Genomic DNA, 25184 nt, shown 5'->3' with positions numbered 1-25184 from the left:
TTATACTAAGTTCCCACAACTACAAATTCAGAGTTCTTGTGTGTCGCTGGATGCTATTTACGATGCCCAAAAGAATCATTTAAAAGCTACACTCCTGGAAATGGAAAAAAGAACACATTGACACCGGTGTGTCAGACCCACCATACTTGCTCCGGACACTGCGAGAGGGCTGTACAAGCAGTGATCACACGCACGGCACAGCGGACACACCAGGAACCGCGGTGTTGGCCGTCGAATGGCGCTAGCTGCGCAGCATTTGTGCACCGCCGCCGTCAGTGTCAGCCAGTTTGCCGTGGCATACGGAGCTCCATCGCAGTCTTTAACACTGGTAGCATGCCGCGACAGCGTGGACGTGAACCGTATGTGCAGTTGACGGACTTTGAGCTAGGGCGTATAGTGGGCATGCGGGAGGCCGGGTGGAGGTACCGCCGAATTGCTCAACACGTGGGGCGTGAGGTCTCCACAGTACATCGATGTTGTCGCCAGTGGTCGGCGGAAGGTGCACGTGCCCGTCGACCTGGGACCGGACCGCAGCGACGCACGGATGCACGCCAAGACCGTAGGATCCTACGCAGTGCCGTAGGGGACCGCACCGCCACTTCCCAGCAAATTAGGGACACTGTTGCTCCTGGGGTATCGGCGAGGACCATTCGCAACCGTCTCCATGAAGCTGGGCTACGGTCCCGCACACCGTTAGGCCGTCTTCCGCTCACGCCTCAACATCGTGCAGCCCGCCTCCAGTGGTGTCGCGACAGGCGTGAATGGAGGGACGAATGGAGACATGTCGTCTTCAGCGATGAGAGTCGCTTCTGCCTTGGTGCCAATGATGGTCGTATGCGTGTTTGGCGCCGTGCAGGTGAGCGCCACAATCAGGACTGCATACGACCGAGGCACACAGGGCCAACACCCGGCATCATGGTGTGGGGAGCGATCCCCTACACTGGCCGTACACCACTGGTGATCGTCGAGGGGACACTGAATAGTGCACGGTACATCCAAACCGTCATCGAACCCATCGTTCTACCATTCCTAGACCGGCAAGGGAACTTGCTGTTCCAACAGGACAATGCACGTCCGCATGTATCCCGTGCCACCCAACGTGCTCTAGAAGGTGTAAGTCAACTACCCTGGCCAGCAAGATCTCCGGATCTGTCCCCCATTGAGCATGTTTGGGACTGGATGAAGCGTCGTCTCACGCGGTCTGCACGTCCAGCACGAACGCTGGTCCAACTGAGGCGCCAGGTGGAAATGGCATGGCAAGTCGTTCCACAGGACTACATCCAGCATCTCTACGATCGTCTCCATGGGAGAATAGCAGCCTGCATTTCTGCGAAAGGTGGATATACACTGTACTAGTGCCGACATTGTGCATGCTCTGTTGCCTGTGTCTATGTACCTGTGGTTCTGTCAGTGTGATCGTGTGATGTATCTGACCCCAGGAATGTGTCAATAAAGTTTCCCCTTCCTGGGACAATGAATTCACGGTGTTCTTATTTCAATTTACAGGAGTGTATTACACTCTAACAAAAATAAAGAAAAAAAAAATGACGCACCTGGAAGGAATTATCCGAATGGGACGGAAATCGGTACATGTAATGCACATGTACAGATAAAGAAATGGTTACAATTTGTGTGGTTAATTTGTTCAAGAGAAAGAGCTCCACAATCTGAGCAAGTCAGTAACGAGACGGTCCATCTTACGCCCTCATACAGGCAGTTATTCGGCTTGGCAGTGATTGACAGAGTTGCTGGATGTCCTCATAAGGAAGTGATAAGTGCCCCCTGAGGGGAAAATGTAATTCTGAACTGTCTTTCGGTCATCAGAGTAAATTATTTTTAAAATAATTATTATCAGTATTTTGCAAGGCTGTAACATTGATTACGTAAGTTGATAATAACTGCATTTTCAAATACCAGCAATAATGTGTGACACACTGTGGTGCCTAAAACAGTTTGTGAAACGTAAGTATAAACATCATCTTCCTCACACAGCCACTCACTACATTCATACTTCGTGCCTTAAATCTGTGACGCAAAACTGAGACATATAGAGCACATAATTATGCTTAAATATGTAATTAAATTATCTCGTCCAAATTGTAGGTACTTCCCACAATAGACCATGAATTGTTTCTTTATTTCGTTCAAAAATTAACGAACCAATAGCCAGCAAGCCAACAGCCGCGGTGCAGTGGTAACACCGGTTCGCGTCAGATCACCAAAGTTAAGAGCTGTTGGGCTGGGCAAACGCCTGGACAGGTCACCGTCTGGTCTGTCGAGTGCTATTGTCAAGTGGGGCGCACTCAACCCTTGTGTGGCCAGTTGAGGAGCTACTTGATTGAGAAGTAGCGGCTGCTGTCACGAAAAATGACAAAGGCCTGTGTGGTGTGCGTACTGTAAGACCTTCGGTACACACACCATCAGATTATTTGACTTGTCGCTCTAACGAAGTAGGCGAGTGACAGCAATATGTCTCGTGGTCTTATCGTGGCGTGTTTATCTTCTGCTGTTAGGTCAGATGATAGAAATTTCACTTACACGCTTAGAGTAGCAGATTGACGGTGACCAACTTTAGACAGAACGTGATTAATTTTCAAACACATTTATTAAAATAATAAAAAATATAGACATTACGTAACTTGATTCTGGATGCTGTTTACAACTGACAACCTGAAGTTCCTTTGGTCTTGGTACGTTAATCTTATTCTCACATATCTCTGACACTTGACAAAGTGTCTATACATTTCTCTTGATGGCTATGTAAAGGAATATGTTAATCTTATTGGGCGCTGACTGAAACTTGACTACAGACTAATGCAGACTGACTAATCAGAGGTCTGTACACTCGTTAAAATACCTCGAGCGTTCAGGTATCACTGCGTGAGTGTGATCCGCGAGGAGAAAAGGTTGCATGTTAGCAGCAATCTCATTGGCTGCGTTACATATTAATACGCGGATCGGCTGAAGCAGAATTTGGTCCGTCTCTAAGTCAGCGCCATCTCGTAGTGCAGAGACAGACGAGCGTTGCGCCTGCACTGTTGTGCTTAGCGGGGCGCGCTCTATTGGGAAAGTTGTGTACGCGCTGACTACATGGAACTATGCACACAACAGCCGGAAAAACAGTGTGCTGACCACAGCAGTCGCCCTGTTCCATTGGGCCTTCAAGGCCTCTTCGGATGGTGCTTTTTTGTTTCATTTTTTATTGAAGTATGGACTTTAATTTAATAGATAGCACAACTCAACAGTAACTAAGTAATGGTTTCTAAACTGTTGAAGGATCTACACTGCATTACTACTATTACTACCAACAATAATACTGGCAGTGGTGAGACAGAAAGCTTGGTAGCTTGATATCTTCGAATTTCTGCAGTAGAGAAGTAATGAGTCCAGCAATCAAGTGATGCACTAACCACAGGCCTACGTACAGTGCATACATTTCTCTTTGGTTGATTTTACATGAGAGCGGAGAGAATGGATCAAGCAACTATCGAAAATAAGTGGTGCAGAGGAAGCATGTTTTGTAAAGAGTGTTAATTCTCAACGTAGACAGTTATCTTTCTTTTCTGAGAAGCAGTTACAGGTAACACGAGTGATGCACTAACACTACTTCATCGTTATTCAGAAAATGTTCTTCGAAATAAGCATAAGCAATGGTCACATTGAATCATTAATCCCTGGTTTAATAAAGCGCCAACCAAAACTAAATATAATTGTTCTTCTCTCATTTTAAAAAATAAAGAGATCAAGGAAAATTCTTTTTCATTCTAACGTAAAGTTAGGTGGTAATGTTGACAATGGTGGGAGTAGTGGTGGTTACTAGCTAATATCTGGTTACATTCAAGGGTAATGGTCTCAGAAAGGTCGAAATCACTGCCGTAAGGAATATCGTGCCAAATTCTGTCCTACTGGCGCGTTAGATCGTTAAAATCCCGAGCTGGTAGGAGGGACCAAACTGTAATGCTCCAGACGTTCTCAATTGAGGAAAGATCCGGCGACGTTGCTGACAAAGGTAGGGTTTGGCAAGCATGAAGGCATGAGGTAGAAAGTCTCGCCGTGTGCGGGCAACCATGATCTTCCTAAAATGCAAATCCTGGATAGCTTGCCATGAAGGGGGCAGAAAATCGTACCGCTATTCTGTAAGGGTGTTGAGGATGACAAGAAAAGGGGTCCTGCTATGGCACCCCAGATCATCACTCCTGGTTGTCGTGCCATATAGATGGCTACAGTGAGGTTCGGTGCCCATAGCGTCTCCAGACACGTGTCTGGTCTGAAATCTCGCTTGCAGGAGTAGAACTGTATCCAGCGATGAGTCTCGCTTCGAACTGTGCCTCGATAACCAGCGAAAAAGTGTATTTGCTCCAGGCAGTGGTGGGATACCAACCTGATTGTCGCTCGCCATACAGAAGATAGCCAGGAGCGATGGTCTGGGGTGTCACTTTTTTCCAATTGCAGTGTAATGAAAATAATGTGCAGGGACACTATGTGTGGGTAAGTTGAGAAACTGTGTCCGACGGAAGGCGTCTGTGCAGTTGGGATTCCCACTGTGTTTGCTTCTGCCTAGTGTGCATGAAACCCTGACACATATTTTCAACATTCTCTGTTATTGTAAATACCCACTAGCAACTAAATGTCATTAACTCCTTTTTGTCTTCATTCATAACGGTTGTAGGATCAAATTGGGGTCTGTTCTTTCAGACATATAAACTGATTGCAATGAAATATGGAATAACACCTGAGTACATTACTATTTCGAATGTTTTGACAAAAGACGTCAGTACGGAACTTGTACGATCATCAAGTCTTTCTTGCCACCTTTCTTCTGTAGAGATTTAAGAATTGCAAGTTTTCGTCTGTCTAGAAAAGTTCCCTGTGGCATCTGCCACGGAGGGAATTGGTTATTATATTAGGATAACTTTTCAGTATACTGTTTGCAATTCCATCATCACCAAGTAAGCTCTTGTTTTCGTATAATCTTTATAATATCCGATTTAGAATGTGACTGTTAAAAGCACTTGCAGCTTGTGAATTATGAGTCAGAACATTGTCATTTAGTTCAGTTGTTATGTTATCCTTTTCACTGACTGTCCTACACCACGTTTGACAATATCCCATATAGTCTTAACCTTATTTGCTGCATTACTAATTTCTGTCTGGGTGTACACGGAGTGTTCGACGCCGTCGACATCAACATGATTAAAGACTGCGTACCTTCACAGTTAGATCAACATGGGGACGAAATTGTGCCATAACACATGCCCAATATACTTGCTACGGGATTATGTTTACGAACCTCATCCTCGATACAGCCTCCAGCCGTGTCCAAGGTTAGGAGAGTTGAACCAGCGACGACGATAAAATCTGTCGGTTCGGTACGGAAATCGTCAGTATAGGGGTCGATGGTGCAGTGGCCAGCAGTTAGGAGCCACGACGCAGTGATAATGGACAGGCAGCAAAGGTGCTTTCCATCCTTCGCTAGTGAGGCCATGAACGGGAATTCCTTAATTGAGGCTACTCTGCCGCCAACGATCCGCTGACGTCCCGGATTCCGCAGCCGAAGAATGTCCCACGGCGTCAAAACATTTTCCGTTCCATTCCTCAGATGCGGACTGTACCTTTGGCTGGTTATGAAACCGGACGTGTGCCGCTCGTTGTTGAACAATTTGGAACTCGTTCCTTCTTTCAGTCGTGACGTCAGATCTCTGCCATGAATGTCTTCAGCCGAGCAACATCCACTGTGCACAATAACCAACGTTGTAATGGCCGTGATGATTTCGCAGATGCATGTGGACAACCTGAAACAAGCAACCAATGGCTTTCCGAGTCTATAGCTTAAAACTATAGTATTGTATACTGTTAATCGCTATTTGAGTGTAATAGTAAAACTTCATAATCAAATGATATCATCGCAGGGAGGTTACGTTTCGCAAATTAATACAGTCATGAGATCCTGAATGATAGAGGGCTGTCTTGTTACGTATAGAACCCGCGTGCGCCAAAATTACGACGGTTATGCGTCATATCGTGGACCCAACAAGACACCAGACATATTGTAAAAATATCCTGATTGATAAGCGTCAAGCGCAGTCCACATCCGAAAGGGATAGGTTGGAAATGAGCCGAAGGCACGCACATTTAGCATTATAGGGTCTTAGATGTGTCTCATAGGACTGACGTCCGCTTTCCTAGGAGGGTGCGCAAACAGTCTCATTACCATGTGGTTTTATTCAGACTACCTTGAAACAACTCGAAGGCGATGATGGTATATTGTTGTTATGGGTATTGATCGTGTGTGGGATACAGTTTGTGAACAAACTGGGTAATATAACGAAAAACCAGCGTCGTCAGTAACAGACGACGGCAGATGAATAGGGAACCTCATCTCATCGCTTATACACAGTAAACACTGAAACTGGATCAATCTACCGCTTCATAATTGTCATTTTGACACACCTTATATGCAAGCCACACTGACCCTCCTGCTGTGTGTTTCTCAAGCCAGCTACCAATGACATCTGGGGGAGGGAGGAATGGGCCAACTTATTCGTTTCTTCATTGGTACTCACTCTTTCTGATTCTTAAGTTTCTCCTCCCTGATCCTAAAGGTGTGGAAACGAGTGTATCGTATGTTTGAATTGGTACAACAAGCCCCTACAGATACATGAGTAATTCAGAACCATTGTTAATCTAACATCATGGGCAAGTATATCGACGAGCATGTGTCAAGGATAGGATCGAGTTTTGGTAACCAGGTCCTTCCCCCCCCCCCCCCCCTCCCCCGCTCTACTTGATACCATGATAAGCATTCGGTCTTCGGTGTGGTAAATGAACAGAAGCTCTATTGGGCCTCTGGCTCGTTTTGTGGATTCCGATACTATCACATATTATTTACTTACAGAAACACCTAATTTCTTTGCTTTCAGAAAAGTCTACGTTAGGGGAGTGAGGCAGTATCCAGGGTGCTTTAATTTTGATTACTTTTCTAACTTCTGATGATGATCCCATTACGAGAGCTCGAGCCACATGTATTTGCTGACGTTCACATGGCTTAAGCAATTCGCGTTAATACTTTGTGATTACTTGATGGTTCCCTATTGCATTTTATCCATTTTTCAGGGAACTTTTCTTTGTAATTAATGCGTCCAACCTTGAATCTGTTCGTGGTTTCATGATTACGAGGTATGTTAGTTTCTGTGGTGAAGTATATTTAATTCTGTGAAAGATTTTGAGTAGATTAGAGTTCATTTTAGTGATGGTTTCCTTGAGATTAGCGTGTCCACCGTTATCCTCCACTAGTCCACATGGTTGATCCATCAGATATTGTGGAGATAGTAAATCATATCCCATCAAATGCAGTCGTTTATTGGCCAAGATCAGTACTATATTAAGACGAGCTATTAATGCAAATGCAAATCTGACTTATGACCTCCACAAAATTGGTTGTTAGTGAGATCAAAGAGAATCCTTTTCATATAAAGGGATGTAATAGAATGTTAGAATTAATATTATAATTAATTTCAGGTTGATAATATTCTGTTCGTGACGTTTTCAGAGTTGACCAGCAGTGTTGCTGTCGTTTGATTAGGGCTGTGTTGTGTGTTCATTATTGCAGGGAACGTTTTATTCATGAAAACATATGCGTATGGAATGTTTTATTGTCCGAAGTTCTATGTTGTAACTAGTTTAGTGCCCTCTGCTTTCCTCCCGTAGACTGTATGGTCTACACATTTTTAATCGATTTTTTATGTTGTTCAGCAATTGCAACACCTTCTAATTTTTTCACGCTAATTAAGATCATAGAAGCGTGGTCTTTGCTGAAAGTACTTCTGACCAAAAAGCAATGTTGGTAGCTGGAGTACAATGTTTTTGTTAACCGTACCTTTTGCGTTCTTGTGACGGTAATTCCATAGAAACTTCGTCCCGTAACACACATTTCTTTATATCTAACCGAGAAGTGAAATACTAATTTTCATATATTTATCTTTAAATCTTTTAAACATAACGAAATATTTTCTTAAAAGCTGTAATCCCCTATTTTACTCCCTTAGTGGTTGAATGTCCAAAAATTCTGATACAGGTATATTTCTTATTTCTGACTGAGAAACCAACTGCCAATTTTTATAGTTCTAACTTCAAAATTGCCTTAATGACGACACAGTTTCAGAAGAGCTTCCATCCCCTATTTCACCCCCTTAGGGGTGGAATTTCAGAAAATCCCTTCTTAAATGACGCCTGAGTATAAGTTCAACATCCTTGGCAAATTTCAGGTTTCTGTCCTGCGTGGTTTGGGCTGAGCGATGATATGTTAGTGAGAGATTCAATCAGTTGGGCCATTTGCCTTTTATATATAGCGATGATGGTAGACTAATGACGGTGGTGATTGGTTTTTCTCGTGCTACCTTTTGACGATGTTTCAAATATTTGACTTGGTAGTTAGTGATCGGGGTTATTAGCGTTGTCACTACACGTAATGTGAGGAGTCTTATGCTATGGGCAGGCATAAGGTCGCGGTATGTAGAGACAGGAGAGACGGTTGAGCATCCGAGAGCAGGTGCAGCTCTCATTGGCCTTAGGGGGAAGCAACGTGTGAAAGCTACAAGCTGAAGTATGCACTCGGGCCTGAGCGGAACACGCAGAGTTCACATTGCAACTGTTAAGAGAGAGTCCTTCTCCTGTGTCAACATTAAAAATCTTCTATGGTCGCGTCAACAGCCAGTGTTAACACGGAGGAGGCAAAGACTACCTGCTCTCGGAACGACTCAGTCATCTGTTCCTGCGGTTTCTAGAGAAGACATTAGACAACGAAATTTAAAAAAAATATGCAGTCAAAAGGAAATTATTAATAAAAGATTTGATGGGCACAATAAGACATTTGAGAGACAAAATAGGGGGTTTGAAGAATTCGAAGCCAGAGTGGATGACCTAGTTGCCAAGAAATGATGGGACTGCTGAATGTACAGGGTGGTCAGAAAAAGTCTGAAAAACTTGTAAAGGTGTTGCAGGGAAGGTTGTGCTGAGAAATAATTACTAAGAAAAGATCGGTCGTTTCGCCATTTTCAAGTTATTTGGCATTGAAGTTAGCCAATGAGGTCGTTATATGCGGAAATTTAAGAACTTGCAAACCCTAAAATGCGGTAACGCACAGATATTGGATTTGTGGGGCCGTACACACACTGCATTAATACACGATTACTATTTTAACTTTAATAAGTTTGTTCATCAGCTTTGGAAGAAAGCCGTTATGTATTTAAAAATTTCAAACTGGATCGTCATTCTCGTTCCGGCACCCATTCTTTGCGAGCTTGTGAGGCAGGTTGCACTATTAGAGAGTTGAGTGCGTGCAGATCTGTAAGAATTACAGAATTTCAGCATGTCTTTCAAAAGAATCAAAATTTCATCATTCCTCAAGACCAGTGCATTACGGAAAATGTGTGCAAACGCTGACAGTCAAGATACTAACATTGGTACAAAAAGAAGGTAACATAGACGTTTAACGTAAAAGAAAGGAAATGGAGGAGTCAACAAGGGGAAAGATAGGGAATCTCCAGGGACTGAAAACTGTAAGGAGTCTCAAGTTGGGAATGAGAATATCAGTCCTCGTCCTCCCGAATGCGAGTCCAGTGTCTAACCACTGCGCCACCTCGCTCGGTTTATCACATTGTGTCTGATATGAAAAAGGATAATATCAGTGGTTATAAACTAGCTGCACATATGAGTAGAGAGAATAAGGTGAGAGGAGGAGTTGTTATATATGTCAAAAATTATCACTGTGTAGAAAGCTTAAATACAAAAATGTTTTATCTGGAGCGACATATAGAAGCATGTGCCTGACAACTTAAACTGAAGGAGGGCTCTTTTATAATTGTAACAGTATATAGGTCCCCTTCAGGAAACTTTCATTTAATCCTGGAAAACTTGGATGGCTTGTTGTGCTATCTGTCAGATACGGGAAAGCAAATTAGTATTTGTGGGGACTTCAATGATGATTCATTGAAAGAGTGTAATAGGAAAAATGACCTGGAAGTCTTGCTCAGCTCATTCAATTACACATATGACATTAATTTTCCTACTTGGGAAGTAAAGGACAGCAGCACATTGATAGATAACACATTTACAGACCAAGATAGGTTTAAAAACATAAATTATTGTCCTATTGAGAATGGGCTTTCTGATCATGATGCACAGCTAATTACAGTATATGACATAGCTCCATTCAGTAATTCAAAACCACCCTCCAATGTTGTGGGTTCAATTTATGACTCAACAATTAGAAATTTCAGAGAAAATCTTCAGCAGTTAGACTAGGATGAGGTGTACAAGGAACCCAATGTTAATTTAAAATATAACTTATTTCATGATACACTTGTAAGAGAATTTGAAAACTGTTTCCTCAAGAAAGTAGTTAAATCTAATTATAAGAAACCATGTAAAAAACCCTGGCTTGCTAAAAGAATAAAAATATCTTGTAACCACAAGAGGGAACTGTATCTAACAACAAGAAAGAGTATGTAGTGTAACGACGTATTAGTTTTCGTTTGATATATGTATGACCATGTGCAGACTTCGTCACCTACGTCAGTTACAACCCACTTCAAAAATGATTCATATTCTTTTAAATTGTCATAGGATGGTTCTTGAACGAAACTGTAAAACATCCATTGAGTCGTGTGCAAAGAATTACATCACTTGGGCCAATTGGTTTTTTGTAACTTTTCCGAATTTAAATTTCGTTTGTTTCTCCTCAGAAATTATATTGACACCCGTTATCTTGATCTAATCGATATCAGAATCACACATTAAATAAACTTTTTAGATTCAAAGTTTCGGTGAACGCCGTAAGAATCACGAATCTTGTCAAATATATTATTAATCCGTTCACATAATTCTTCATAAATAAATCTTCAAGACACGTGTTTCAACTTTAGCAGCATACACTATTTTATTAGCTTCCTACACATACAGATGTGAACTTGAGCGTTGAGAGTTAGTGACTGACATTTCAATAAGATTAAGCTCTGTATGACGTCATTGTTGTACAAAAAAAGTATAAAACTTCATTTTTAATTTTTAGAAGCACGACGCAACAACTCGGTTCCAGGATCTTCTGTTGCTCCTTGGCTGTCGACTCGCGACGTATAGCGGCCAGCAATTTCCTCTCTGGTCGCGGCAACGAAGATGCTGTCCCCGTTCGTTGCGCCGCCCTCTCCGTACATGAAACACATAAAAAAAATACAAAACTTTTAGATAATTCACATCTATTACAAATAATAAGAAAACACATAAACAAAACTAAATTAAACTTATAGTCACCTGCAAACTGGGCTGACTTTGGTGGATGGGTGACGCTTAATTTCGTCCCACTACATACCCCACACACAAGCTCAGTTTGTCAGGTTTTAACCGAAATTAAAACTTTTCAATATACAATATTTAACTGTTAATACATTTTCCTCACATTTTACGTAACCTAGAGTCCTTGCTATTAGATAGATTTAATCCTTTTAATACGATATTGTTGTGACTATTTGTCATTTACTCTTAATTGTGCTATTATGGTAATTCGTAACCGAATATAGGGAGATTGCCCCTCTTCATTTAATAGTTGCTAATAAATACTAATTTAGTACGTTCTTTAACGTTGTTACATGAGGACAGAGCATTCACATTGTGATAGATTAGTTTCAGTTTCATTTATTTACTAGAGTTATTCTTTCCAAGAATGTATATTACTAATAAGTTTCTCACAATAACTAATAGTACTATTTACTTTACGTCATTCTTTTCCCTAATGCCTTATTTATGCCTGAGGTCAAGAAGAAATCAAGCAAAACTTTCTTTAGAATCTCGGCACGGCTTTCTTTACCTTCGGACACCTTGTTGGGTAATGGCAATTTATTTAGGAGAAACAAGCGAGAGAGCCCCGTTTGGTGTGTTCTATATCAACACTATTACAAACCTCTATTAAAGGCACTCTGCTATGTTCTCGTGAGCCATATAGCTCTGGACACCCATGGTCCCTAAAACTATTAACCATCCCCTTTGGTTCCTACTATCCGAGTAAATTTAAAATGTACAAAATTCCTTTTGACCTAACAGCAAAATTTCTTCCATATAAATCCCCCTTTTGGTTATCTTTCTCTTTTTGAAGTACCAGTAGATTATTGTAGAACACTTGTTTAAGCTTTCTGTTTCATTCTTTAAAATAATACATAACTATTACGAAAAACTTCACATGAATAAACTATGAACGCTCTTCCGTGTATAACATCCACTAAATATTAACTTATTTAGGAATGAAGGGTTTCATCTGATCAACACTATATAATCCTTTAATTACACCTGATCAAGGTTCCATAAGAAGTAATGCTTTGGGATGTACAATCTTATGTACAACATATGGACCTTCAAAGATAAAGAAGAATTTTCTACATTCCTTACCTGTCTTAGAACTTTTAGGATGAGATCGTACTAACACAAGATCTCCTACCTGAAATGAGGGTTCTATAGCCTGTTGATTATAGCTTTTAATTTTCCGTTCGGCATTTTTTACAATCTGTTCGCAACTTTTTCGTGTGGAATGCATTGTTGGATCTCATTTACCGGTGGCCAAGGTAGAGCAGCTAGTAATGGCTCACCTATAATTCGTAGAATAGCATTTTTCTTTCCTTTATATAATACGGTAATCCAATAATTAGGACTCGTATTAAATGACTTTCAATAATTGGTTCTTCAATTACTTTAGCACGGTTTAAATGCCATTCAAAATAATTCCTATAACCTCCCCACCGTTTAGAATATGGAGGAGGGTCTAACAACTCTAAAGTTAAGTGTTGTTGTTTTCCTCTTGACCAATAATTTTGTTTAAACTGCTTAACAAAATCATCCCAGTCCCTAAATTCAGTTCTATGCAGTACTGCCCATTCCGCAGCTTCTGCTTCTAAATGTCCTATTACAAATTGAATGCGTTTTTCATTACTCCATTTAGGAGATAATGATGTTTCAAAAGCTTTTATAAAGATTATAGGGTGAAGTTCGCCTCCTGGTTTGAATACAGGAAATCGACTTGCTACATTTGAATTTGTCGTTATGTCATCCAGACATTCTGCGAGAAAAATAGTCGGATTTTGTTTAGATTGCAGAGACGGAGTTGCATCGGATTGGCTTGCCGTGATTTCTTTATTCATATTGTTGTCGTTCGAGCTAGCAAATTCGATGCGACTGTTGTCTCTGATTATGTTATTACCTCTGCTACCTGAAATGTTTTCATTATTATCTAATTCCGATAACCGTTTAGTAATTTCCTGTATTCGCATTTCTGTATTGGATACGCGATTAGCTAATATCGATTCTTCACTGTGTTCACGATGTGAACGCTCTGTACCTTCGTCAATGTTATTATCTTTGGCAGTCTCAAGGTTACTGCATATTTCAGTAATAAAAAATTTCATGTTTTCGATTTCGGTATGATCTTTTTCTACTTGATGAGTTAATGTCTCTAATTCTACATTATCTATTGAAGAAATCTCTACAGGTTTGGTAGAGACCTCTTTAATAGATTCCAATAATTCTCTACGAACAGTTTCCGTTTGCATAGGAAATTCATCTCGTAACATATTGTTATTTTTCTGTATTTCATTTACAACTAGGATATTGACACTATCTAGTCTCTCGGTTAAGTCAGTGATATCGTTTCGCATGCGAGCTTTTTCCTCGCGCGATTCCTGGATATGTTCTTCTAACCTTTTACAATTATCAGCAATCTTATTACTAAGTCCTACTAATTTTTCCTGCATTTCAACTTTAGAAGACTCTATTTTATCACTTAATTCTCGACTGGTTTCATTAAGATATTCCTGTAACCTGTCTGTAGATTTTGTTAGCTCCCCTTTAAGTCTAGCAGTAGCTTCCTCGTTAGACTGTTTTAACTCCTGTTTTAGTTCCTCTTTCAATCTAGCAGTAGATTCCTCGTTAGACTGTTTTAATTCCTGTTTTAGTTCCTCTTTTAATCTAGCAGTAGATTCCTCGTTAGACTGTTTTAATTCAGCTAGGAAATCCCCGTTAGATTGTTTTAATTTAGCGATCGCCCTAAAAAGGGATCTCATGCTCCTATCGGACATAGATTGCTCTTCGTCTGACATTTCACTTCCCGACATTATTGTATGAAATTAACTATTTACACACGCAGACTTGTAATAAACAATCCTGTAAAAGCACACTCCCTATGTACAACACTCCACTTCCAACTTGAAACAAACTCACCGGACACTAATATTGTAATTTGTAGTTCTCGATTATCAGTGTGCTGCTATGGGGCTGCAGAAGAAACAGCTGTCGATGCAGCCGCTGAGATGCTGCGACCCCGCTTCCGCAACCGGCCAGGACGCTGAGTCGAACACCGGAACGTCACCGGCTGCCACCACGCCCGGCACCGCCGTAGACAGGCGAAGCCCTCAGCAACACCTCTAATACCAGCCGGAGGAACACCCCGCAGCTGACGTACTGGGCCTATTAGTTTAGTGAGAAAAAAGGTTGTCGGGTTTTGCAGCGTTCAGCTGCTGCCCAACAGACGCGCCTTCTCGTGGAACAACTGCGTGACCGTACTGCTTGGCTGCGCTCCGTCAGATGCCCACACCCGCGAAGTCGCCGCTGGCTGGTGAAGGCTCCACGAAAACTCGCGTTGACTTCCGAAGGAAGTAATGACCCAGAACCAGCCAAATATTATAAAAACTACTGTGCTACATTAAGAAGGGTTATTCAAAAGTCCAGAAACATGTGCATCATGTCTGAGATTAATGCCGCTGATAACAAAATCAAAACAATTTAGAATATTTCTACAAGGGAGACAGGGCAACCAAAAGTACAGGATGATGGCATCACTATCAAGTCGAATGGAAACTTGATAAACAACAAGCCAGAAGTCGAAAACATTTTGCATAATCATTTTTTAAATGTTGTAGAGAAAATAGGATCTAAATGTTCATTAGAAGAAGCAAGGCAGTTAATGGCAGAGGCCTTACCCAGACCATTTGATACAATCGAAATTCCACCCACCTGTTCTTCTGAAATTAGGAAGATAATAATCTCTCTCAAGAATAAAAGTTCACATGGAATTGATTGCATTCCCAGCAGGATAATAAAAGCTTGTTCCTAAGAAATAACTGGGATTCTCAGCCATATACACAATATCTCTCTGAAGCAGGGTATTTTCCCAGACAGACTGAAGTATGCCATTGTTAAACCACTGCATAAAAAAGGGGATACGTCTGATGTCAACAACTACCACCCAATCTCCCTTCTGACTGCCTTATCTAAAATTCTTGAAAAAGTAATGTATTATAGAGTAGCTTCACACCTTTGTAAAAATAAAGTTTTAACAAAATATCAGTTTGGTTTCCAGAAGGGTTTTTCAATGGAAAATGCTATATATACTTTCACTAATGAAATATTAAATGCTCTGAGTAACTGGAAGTCAACCAGTGGGATTTTTTGTGATCTATCAAAGACTTTTAATTGTCTAAATCATGGAATACTTCTAGATAAGCTCAAGTACTGTGGTATAAATGGGACCATGCTCAAATGGTTTATATCATACCCAACTGGAAGAGTGCAGAAAGTTGAAGTAAGCAGTTCACATAATATCCAAAATACTGGTGATTTCTCAAATTGGGGAACAACAAGAATGGGGTGGCACAAGGTTCGGTCTTGGGTCCTCTGCTGTTCTTAATATATATTAATGACTTGCCAATCTATATTCACGAAGATGCAAAGCTGGTACTTTTTGCTGATGATACAAGTATAGCTATCACATCAAACAGACAAGAATTTACTGGTGAAATTGTAAATGATGTTTTTCAGAAAATCATTGAGTGGTTCTCTGCAAATTGGCTCTCATTAAACTTTGACAAAACACAGTGTATACAGTTCCACACAGTAAATGGAATGACACCATTAATAAATATAGACTTTGATCAGAAACCGGTAGCTAAGGTAGAATATTCAAAATTTCTGGGTGTATGCGTTGATGAGGGGTTGAACTGGAAAAAAACACACTGAGGATCTGCTGAAACGTTTGAGTTCAGCTACTTATGCTATTAGGGTCATTGCAAATTTTGGTGATATACATCTGAGTAAATTAGCTTACCATATGGAGGAAATCCACGTCTCCATATACTCTCCGCGTCCTTGGCGTAAGTTAGATTAAGTAGTGTGTAATCTTAGGGACCAATGGCCTCAGAAGTGTGATCCCATCGAACTTACCGCAAATTTCCTATATCTCTAACAGACTTTTCAATAGTGATAGCTATCGTTGTTTATATATGATTACAGTGAGTAAGTTGTGGTGGTATGTAGAAAGAAACCGGGTAAATGGGAGTAGGACTTGCACACTGATGGTTCCGTATAAACCTAATTCCTTATGTACGTAGTTTGTCTATGGGTTTAGATAGTGAATTAGGGAGTATCAAAATATGTGACGTAAATGGCCGTACCTTTTGACTACATTTACTTTGAAGCTTTAATTTTTTACATCTCCCAGTAACCCTATGCCTCTGTATTTGACATGAATTTCAACTTGACACTCTGTTTGTGTTCCTGTAAAAAAAAGGGTGCTTTACAGACGGTCAGACAACAAAGTGATCCCATATGGACTTCGTTTTTTTACCGATTGAGATACGGAACCCTACAAAATTCCTCTCTTGTAGCATTTGTCGTTTCAGATAAAGTTTAAACATATGCATTGTTTACGATTGAGCCTCCTTTCATTGATCATGATCATCATACCGTTCAGTGACTTTATCATAGAACACGCAACGAAGGGAGACAGTGGAATGTTCTGGACAGTGGACTCGTTTACAATTACAAATAACTTAAATTGGAACGATCACATAGATATTGTTGTGGGTAGAGAAAACCAAAGACTGCGATTCATTGGCAGAACACTTAGAAGGTGCAACAGATCTACTAAAGAGACTGCTTACACCACATTTGTAGACCTTAATCTGGAGTATTTCTGTGCGGTGTGGGATCTGCATCAGATGGTACTAACGGATGACATTGAAAAAGTACAAAGAAGGGCGGCTCGTTTTGTATTATCGCGAAATAGGGGAGATAGTGCCACAGACATGATACGTGAATTGGAGTGGCAATCATTGAAACAAAGGCATTTTTCGTTGCGACGCTATCTTCTCATGAAATTTCAGTCATCGGTTTCTCCTCCGATTGCGAAAACATTCTGTTGGCACCCACCTACATAGGGAGATACGATCATCTAGATAAAATAAATCAGGGCTCGCACAGAAAAATGTAAGTGCTCGTTTTTCCCGCGCGACGTTCGAGAGTGGAACGGTAGAGCGACAGCTTGAAGGTGGTTCATTGACCCCTCTGCCAGGTACTTAACTGTGGACAGCAGAGCAATCACGTAGGTGTAGTTGTACACGTAGAAAGACAAGGTCTCGTGAAGAAGTGTTGTGACCCTTTGTGACTCTATCGCAAGGTTTTCTTCAGTAACTAAAGGCCATTGCCGGTATGGAATACTTGTTCATACAGACCTGTGGCCTCTGACTCCTTCAGGCTGAAGGGACGATCAATGCCGCAGAACTTCTTGTTATGTCTGCAGCGCTAATTATGCAGTGTTACTCACTGTCTCTGTTACATGTTCACACCTAAAAGCACCTACAGGATATTTAGTCCAATGCGATATTTTGAACGTCCTAAAAAGTCACTGACCCACGACTACTTGCGAGCTAACACAGTCGGTCCTTCAGCAATCTTCTTTTACAGAACTGTTAGAAATAATGCCTCGAAATTTGCACGAAACACGCCAGGTGGAGTTTATGTACGACTTGAAAGGTTCAGATGCGAAATCTCCTAAAATAAATTACTCTCAAAGCTCAAATGTTCTCAAAATACTCAACACTCTAGTCGCTTTTCAGCAACTACACGAGAAAGCGTGGATTTCTACATTTTAGTACAAACTTGATCAGCGCGATTTAACATAGGTATCACCAGACGACCGCTCCCGAGCCGCTATATACACTGGTAGATCTGAGGCACGAAGCCCTACTCAAACGCGTGGGAAACTCTGAATTCCTATTGGCTAGTATGTTAAGCAGCCAATCAGATCGTCTCGAGCACTTCCATCTCACGGTATTTCTAATGTCAGCCAATAAGATTACTACACGTAATTTAGACTAGAAATCTCGTACTTCCGAAACTGTATGAAATTTTATGAAAACAAAATACATCTTTCCACAAAATTAGTTACAAATAAATGTAATACTCAACGCCCCTTCTGGCTGTCCTTTACATAGTCAAGCTCACACGGACATACGTCACAAATTCCCCTGTAACACAGTAACTTTCTCACGCTTACATTTACATAGTTTTAATGAAATATCACAGTGTCACTCTCAGTCTCTCCAGAGAACTCACACAACCAAAACACAATGGAACAATAATTTTCCAACGTACTCTTAATTACGTCAGAAATCTGTGGCAATAAAACTAAAGAAAATTCCAGAAAATTATTTATATGAACCTATCCTGATGGTTGTAGTTTCAGTTGATACTATAGATCAATACATCACAGTATCTCACTCGGTTTCACAATGCCAGCACTGTTAATGTGTGTTGTAGGTAAAAATTTATATCTCCGAAAATATCGAAGTTACTGATTTGAAATTTTAGCAGAACGGATGTGTTATCCGTAGAATTTGGTACACCAAGTATTAAAAAGATCTATTAATATTTAATAGTACTTGTTGAGATTCTTAGAGAGTATGTGTAACGTACTGCACGCAACGTTAGGCAGGTATAATGTTCGCCCGGCCCAGTAACAAGCCACAGCTGTGCGAGCGTGAGAACCAACGTTTCCTACCCTCCCGGCTCCACGGCCAGCTACGTTTTCAATGCATCGTCACAACCCGTAAAAATCTGCTACGTTACACTACCGTCATTTGTATATGTGCGTATGTCTGTCCCATGACTTTTTTTCACCCCAGCGTATATGCAGCTGTCTCCGTGGATAACTATATTGCAGAAAAAACAGGAAAGTCGCATTTAGGAACTGCTCAAGATTTGTTCTTATTGCTGGATAATGATCTGTTGTTTATTCAGGTGTCACAGTTATTCCCTTCGGTCGGATGTATTCTAATAAAATGAGACATCGTCATGAAGCATCGCAGAATTTCAGTACTTGCCTTAATTATATTAGATTACAATACTTATTAACAGCTCTTGGAGATATTATTAAATTTTGTGGAATGATCTGACTAACTTAAATGGCCTGTATTCAACACTAAGCGCCACCACATTAATCGCAAGACACTTAATCTGATCTTGCCATTATGCTGACTACCCTTATACGTTACTCCAATGTATATCAATATTAAGTCCTTGATGCGTTCATAGAGATCTTCTCTGCTTGTAGCATTACATATATTCTTTAAGCTACTTTTTTAGACAAGAAGAAATGTGAAACAACTCTCAAAACATTGCGTTTTTTTGACGCGGTCTCTGCAGAAAGCTCTAGATGTAACAATTCATTGTTTTTACGGGTTGCTATAGTGTTCTCGAAATAATATGTTTGTAAGTTGAATTTTCCAAAAACCGATTGCATAATTGTTTAAAGAATATAGATAGGCAGAATAAATGTGTTTCTCTATTTTGACATTACCTTTAGCTATAATTAGGCGTACTGGAAAGATAGATGAAATAAGGTGCTGCACGACTTCTAAGAGTGTAATCTGCCCGTAGTCCTTAAGAATAACACTTACTATTCCAAATGTTTCAATGTTTGAGTATATTACTTGATTAGCTTATGGAGTTCTGCTTGAAGCACAAAATGAAACCCTGTGAAACACAATGTCCCATTGACTAAAATGCATTATATTGCGTAGAATCCACAGTTCATTGCCAAACCTTTTGTTCCGAGCAACATAAAACAGAGTAGTATACATAATAAATCACTTATAATGCGTAAAGGTATCCACTTCATTTGTTTCTTAAGAAACCACCAATACAATTTTCCACCCCAAAGTATCATCTTTAATATTATGGACAGCAGGACTTTGGTTGTTTTTGTGGTGTGCTGTTAACATTAATGCTCGTAACAGTAAAATATCAGTATAGACAACTAGACAAACAAAGTGAAGCTGCCAGCAGACATGGGCAGATGTCAACGTAATTTTGTACATATATACACTACCGTCAGGTATGCAAATGAATAGAATTGCCAGTTAGTGTGACAGCTGGAATTCAAGAGAGTGCATTAGTGTTGAAATTTCTCTTAATCAGAGATAAGAAGGACCGATCTGTAACTGGTTTGAAGAAAATTTAGTAACCAAGATGGCATTCAATGCTATGTATTCCTGATTACCGGTTTCAACAGTTAAGACTGTCATCTCCGATCCTTAAAAAACGTGCTGTACATCCTGATTCATTATGACTTATCACAATCTCCATGTTGACATTATAGTGGACAGCATGTAACACATTCCTCATATGTTTGTTAAAAATAAAAACAGGTTTGTAACAAATAAAAATAATATAAGTCGAAGCTCTTTGTACAATTAGGGATGTCCACACACATAACATTCGCCTGATGCTTCATAGATGTTGAACTGCTTAGCAGTCCAAATTTGTGCATTTTTTGCGTTTAGTTGAAGAGTTAAATACATTGTGAAGTCACATTCGTCGAAATACACGGTAAATTTCATCGAATCCATTAATCTCGGTCGTGTTTATTGCTGTTTTTTGGCCTGGTAGGTTCATCTTCAGGTTTTGAGTGATCACTGTAAAGAAACTAATGCTCCGAGGACTTGTGTGAGAGAGCGTTATCAATACTTGACACTGCTTTAAAGGGGACTCAGTGTGTGCCTCCATTCGGTCGGCTCGTCGAGTCGAGCAATATACAGATTTCTGTGGCATTTTGTTATGACTGTGGTTCAATGCTGCATTGCATGGGAACTTGACGGTAGGTATACTCGCAGGTTCTGGATGACCAAGTTTCATGAAGCACATCGTAAGCGCATCGCATCTGTAACAGCCATCCTAAAATGTTGGTTGAAGTCTAGCACCAGTGTACGTTGAGCCACAACTCAAACAGCTGGATTTGGGTGGTGTTGTGACTGACAAGCATGGACTACTGATGAAGGGCGTTGCGTTGTGTTCGGCAACAAATTGCTATTCTGCACTACCCTGGTTTCCCGTCGCCCGTGAGTATGGCGGCGACTTGGAGAGAGGTGCTATTGTTCCAATGTTTTGGACAGGTACTGCAGTGTTACTGCTCTTCGCATCATGTGGGAAGGACTCGGTTATGACTTTAGGTCACCGCTGGTAGTGATTTATAGATTTCTGAAGGAAACGCTACATCAACAGACATCTTTCATCTTCAAGTGTTAGCTCTCATGTGACAAAACCAAGGTGCCATTATTCAACAGGACAATGTTCGTCCACACATGCGGCAACTCTCCACGAATTTTCTGCACGGCCAAGAGTTTCCTAAGATCTTTTTCCGATAGAATATGTGTGGATCGAGCTCAGTATTTCAGTCCTTCCCAGTATCAGGACCCAGGATATCAAGGGTTATTTGTTAGCCAGCTTGCCTCATTACAGGATACGACACATTTATGACATCCTTCTCAACCTAATCAGCCCATGCATCCAGACCAGGTATACTTAACTCCTGTAGCAAATTCTGATGTGATATGATTTGATTTATTTTAGTAATTGGTCGATACATTGAAGAACAAATGACCTAGAAACAGTAGCTGTGTTGCAGACAGCACTCCTGTCACTACGATGATAGGAGCGTTTCTGCCTGTTTTCTCATTGTCGGCACTCGCAATACCAGCATCGCTGATCGCAGGCAATCCATGAGTGCCACAACTTTGCAGGCGCAGGGGCTTTCTTGAGATAATTTGTGCCAGGTGCACCGTGAGTACACTGAGCCAGATAAAACAGCCGCCGCCCGGGCCAAATTGCACTGGCAACAATTTGTTCATAACGTGGCTTTAGGCCGCTAGTTTGAGCGCTAAATACCGTGGCCGGTAGATGTGCAGTCGGCAGCGCACGTGTAGCGAGAGCCGTAGAGGTTGGGGCTGAGGGCAGCCGCTTTAGGGGAAATGCTGAGTGCTGGAGGCGAAGTGCCATTCTGAGCTGAAGCCTATGCTCACACGTTTTGTAAATATTAAGCGGAGTACCTCCATGCCCAAACTTGTATGGTGACCATTCAAAGAAATCTACTGTTACCCCCACTTTGATTAGTATCTAAAAAGAATTCCGCTGAAAATGCAGCGATTTGTTTTCGCTTGGCTCGTTATCCGTTTGTAACTTTCAGGGAAGCGTCATGAGAGGCGAATTTTTAGTAGAACCTATACATTTGTCTTATTCCCATGTTAGAATTTCTTTCTTTTGCCAAAACACTCAATGTCACTTCACTAACATGCTGTACAGACGCCGTTGCGAAAGATTTCTGAAACAGTGGTTTAAGAGAAGATAAATAAGGTTAGAAGCTTAATAAAACAGGACATCCTCAGTACAAAATAAATGATTAATGTTTTCAGATACGATGTTTCAAAATCCATAACATTTCTCGTTTCACGATTTATCGATAACCATTAAAAATTACATGTTTTCATCGAAAAAGTTTGTAGTTAATCGTGTTCAAATGCGTGTGAAATCTTATGGGACTTAACTGCTAAGGTCATCATTCCCTAAGCTTACACACTACTTAACCTAAATTATCCTAAGGACAAACACACACACCCATGACCGAGGGAGGTCTCGAACCTCCGCCGGGACCAGGCGCCCAGTCCAGGACTGCAGCGCCCCTGACCGCTCGGTTAATCCTGGGCGGCAGTAGTTAATCGAAAAATCCCTTAGATAACGAAGTTTAGCATAATAACCATATGACATAATACTCTCCTGTTTGCGTGCTATCATTTGCCAAAATCTCATTTCGGTATCTCAAACCGTTTATGAAACTGGAGAATGTTGTGGATATTTCACTGTGGTTTAATCGCTGGCACGGAGCGATCGCAAATGAGGGTGCTACATCAGATCAGTTCGCTTGAAACTCGTGACAGGCAGAGATCTGCACCCAAGTGTAAACAAAAATTCAGTATGACAGCTCAGTTTCAAATGCAGCCACATATTATGTAATTTGCACCAAATGCAAAATCATAACGATCCCAATTTTTCATTGCAAACTTCTTCGAATTTCGTACAGTATGTTATTTCCATATAAATATTACAATAACTATGACCATAATGAAATGATGGGCATACCATCATGAACCTGACATATAAAGCTATTACTACCCCCAAAACTGAATTGTTTTTACTGAATAGATTCTGTAAAATCGTGTGAGAAACATCGCAGGGCGTGCGCCTCTGTTCCGTCAACGACAACCGTCCGAAAGTGGGCAGAACACTGTCGCCTCCCCTTCCGAACAAAAAATTGGCCACTGCGCATTGGTCACCTTATCCTCTGCGGACTCTACCATAGTTAGCAACAGCGGACAGACACGCCGCCAGGGAACCAGCCATGCTTTTCGGATCCACCTCCTTACAATGGTGCGCTGTTCACCTCTGGTCTCAAAACTCTATGGCCAAGAGGCTGTGTGCCCTTCCAGGAGACTGAATTGCGCACATCTAGGATGCCACAATGCGAGATGTCGGTGAATTGCGATCCCCTTAGACCAGTCTGTTTGGGATGTGGGCGGCGTCTTACCATTCATGAATCTGAATGTTCCACAACACGTATAGTATCTCATGGAGACCGTGATATAACATATAGAAACAATCGTTTAAGTGAATGTCAATGCCACACAGAACTCGATATATTTGTATAATTCAGTTACTCTTAACTGCATCAGTGGAGCTTCGCTCCAGTCACTACGTTTAATTATGAGCTTTTGTTATCACTCTTAAACAGCGCTTAGCAGTGTACAGTGCATCAGTCATAAGCTAGACCATTGGAAATCCGTTGGTTGCAGGTTGTCCAGATACATTTGGCCAGTCATTGTGGCTATTAGAATGTTGGTCGTTGTTCACAGTGGATGTTGGTCGGCTGAAGACTTGCGTGGTTGGGGTGTGAAGTCAAGAGTGATCAAGTGGATGGGTTGTGTAATGTTCCACAGCAAAACGTCGTTGACCAACGTCATAACAAGCCAAACGGACACTCTGCAACTGAGGAATGTCATGAACAATGCTTTAAGACTGTTTTCAAGTTGTGGACAATGGGAGAACATGCGAAACCAAACCACTTCCAGCATGAATTCCCATTCATGACTTCTCTACAGAAGTATGGAACACATTTCTGGAGTACGTGCATTATCACTTCATCAAGGCTCCTCAAGTCTGCCACTTGATTTCTCGACCCACACGTTGCACATCTTGTTAGCCATCCGAAAGTATACACTATCGTTGCAGGATCAACTCTGGTAACCAATGGGATGACTACAGCGTGCCCTCAAGAGCAAGTTCATAAGCATAAACTAGTGGCAAGTATCTTAGGCACGTACTGAGGCAAAGTTCCTTCCCTGTATAGGTCTGACCTAATCCCTGTATCATCTAAATGTCAATGTGAAGTAACGCGCTTCTTCAGTTGAGACACTTATAACATTACCTGCAGAATACAGGCTATGCGGATTGAGTGTTGGTCCAGCTCATAGCTTTTAGATGTCACTAAATTTAAGAAAAAATTGTGAACTGCCCACTTCATAGTGGAAAAGGATATTCTTGGTGAATGAAGTATGTGTATTAATTTGCTGTAAATTGGCAATGGGTAATAACAACAGTCATCATTATCATAGAATCACCTCTATGTTATACGCTAAGATCTATACGGAGCAAGGCGATGCAATGGTTAGCACACTGGACTCTCATTCCTCAGGACAACGGTTCAAATCCGTATCAGGCCGTCCAGAATTAGGTTTCCCAGCTTTTCCCTAAATAGGTCCAGCCAAAAGCCAGGACGGTTGCTTCGAAATGGAGTGGCAAATTTTCTTCCCTGTCCTTGAAAGGGTCCCAGGGTGTTCTCCATCTCTAACAACCTCAAAGTCAACAGGATGTTAAACCCTAATCTTCCTTTCTTTCTTTGTAAGTCATTGAGATGCATAAACATGTTTTAGTTCACACAACATATGTATTAAGCCATGTGGTTGAAAAATGAACCATTCTGCATT

This window comes from Schistocerca serialis, chromosome 2 (assembly GCF_023864345.2).
Source record: "Schistocerca serialis cubense isolate TAMUIC-IGC-003099 chromosome 2, iqSchSeri2.2, whole genome shotgun sequence".
NCBI classification, from domain to species: Eukaryota; Metazoa; Arthropoda; class Insecta; order Orthoptera; family Acrididae; genus Schistocerca; species Schistocerca serialis.
Note: the sequence above shows the minus strand (reverse complement) of the source record.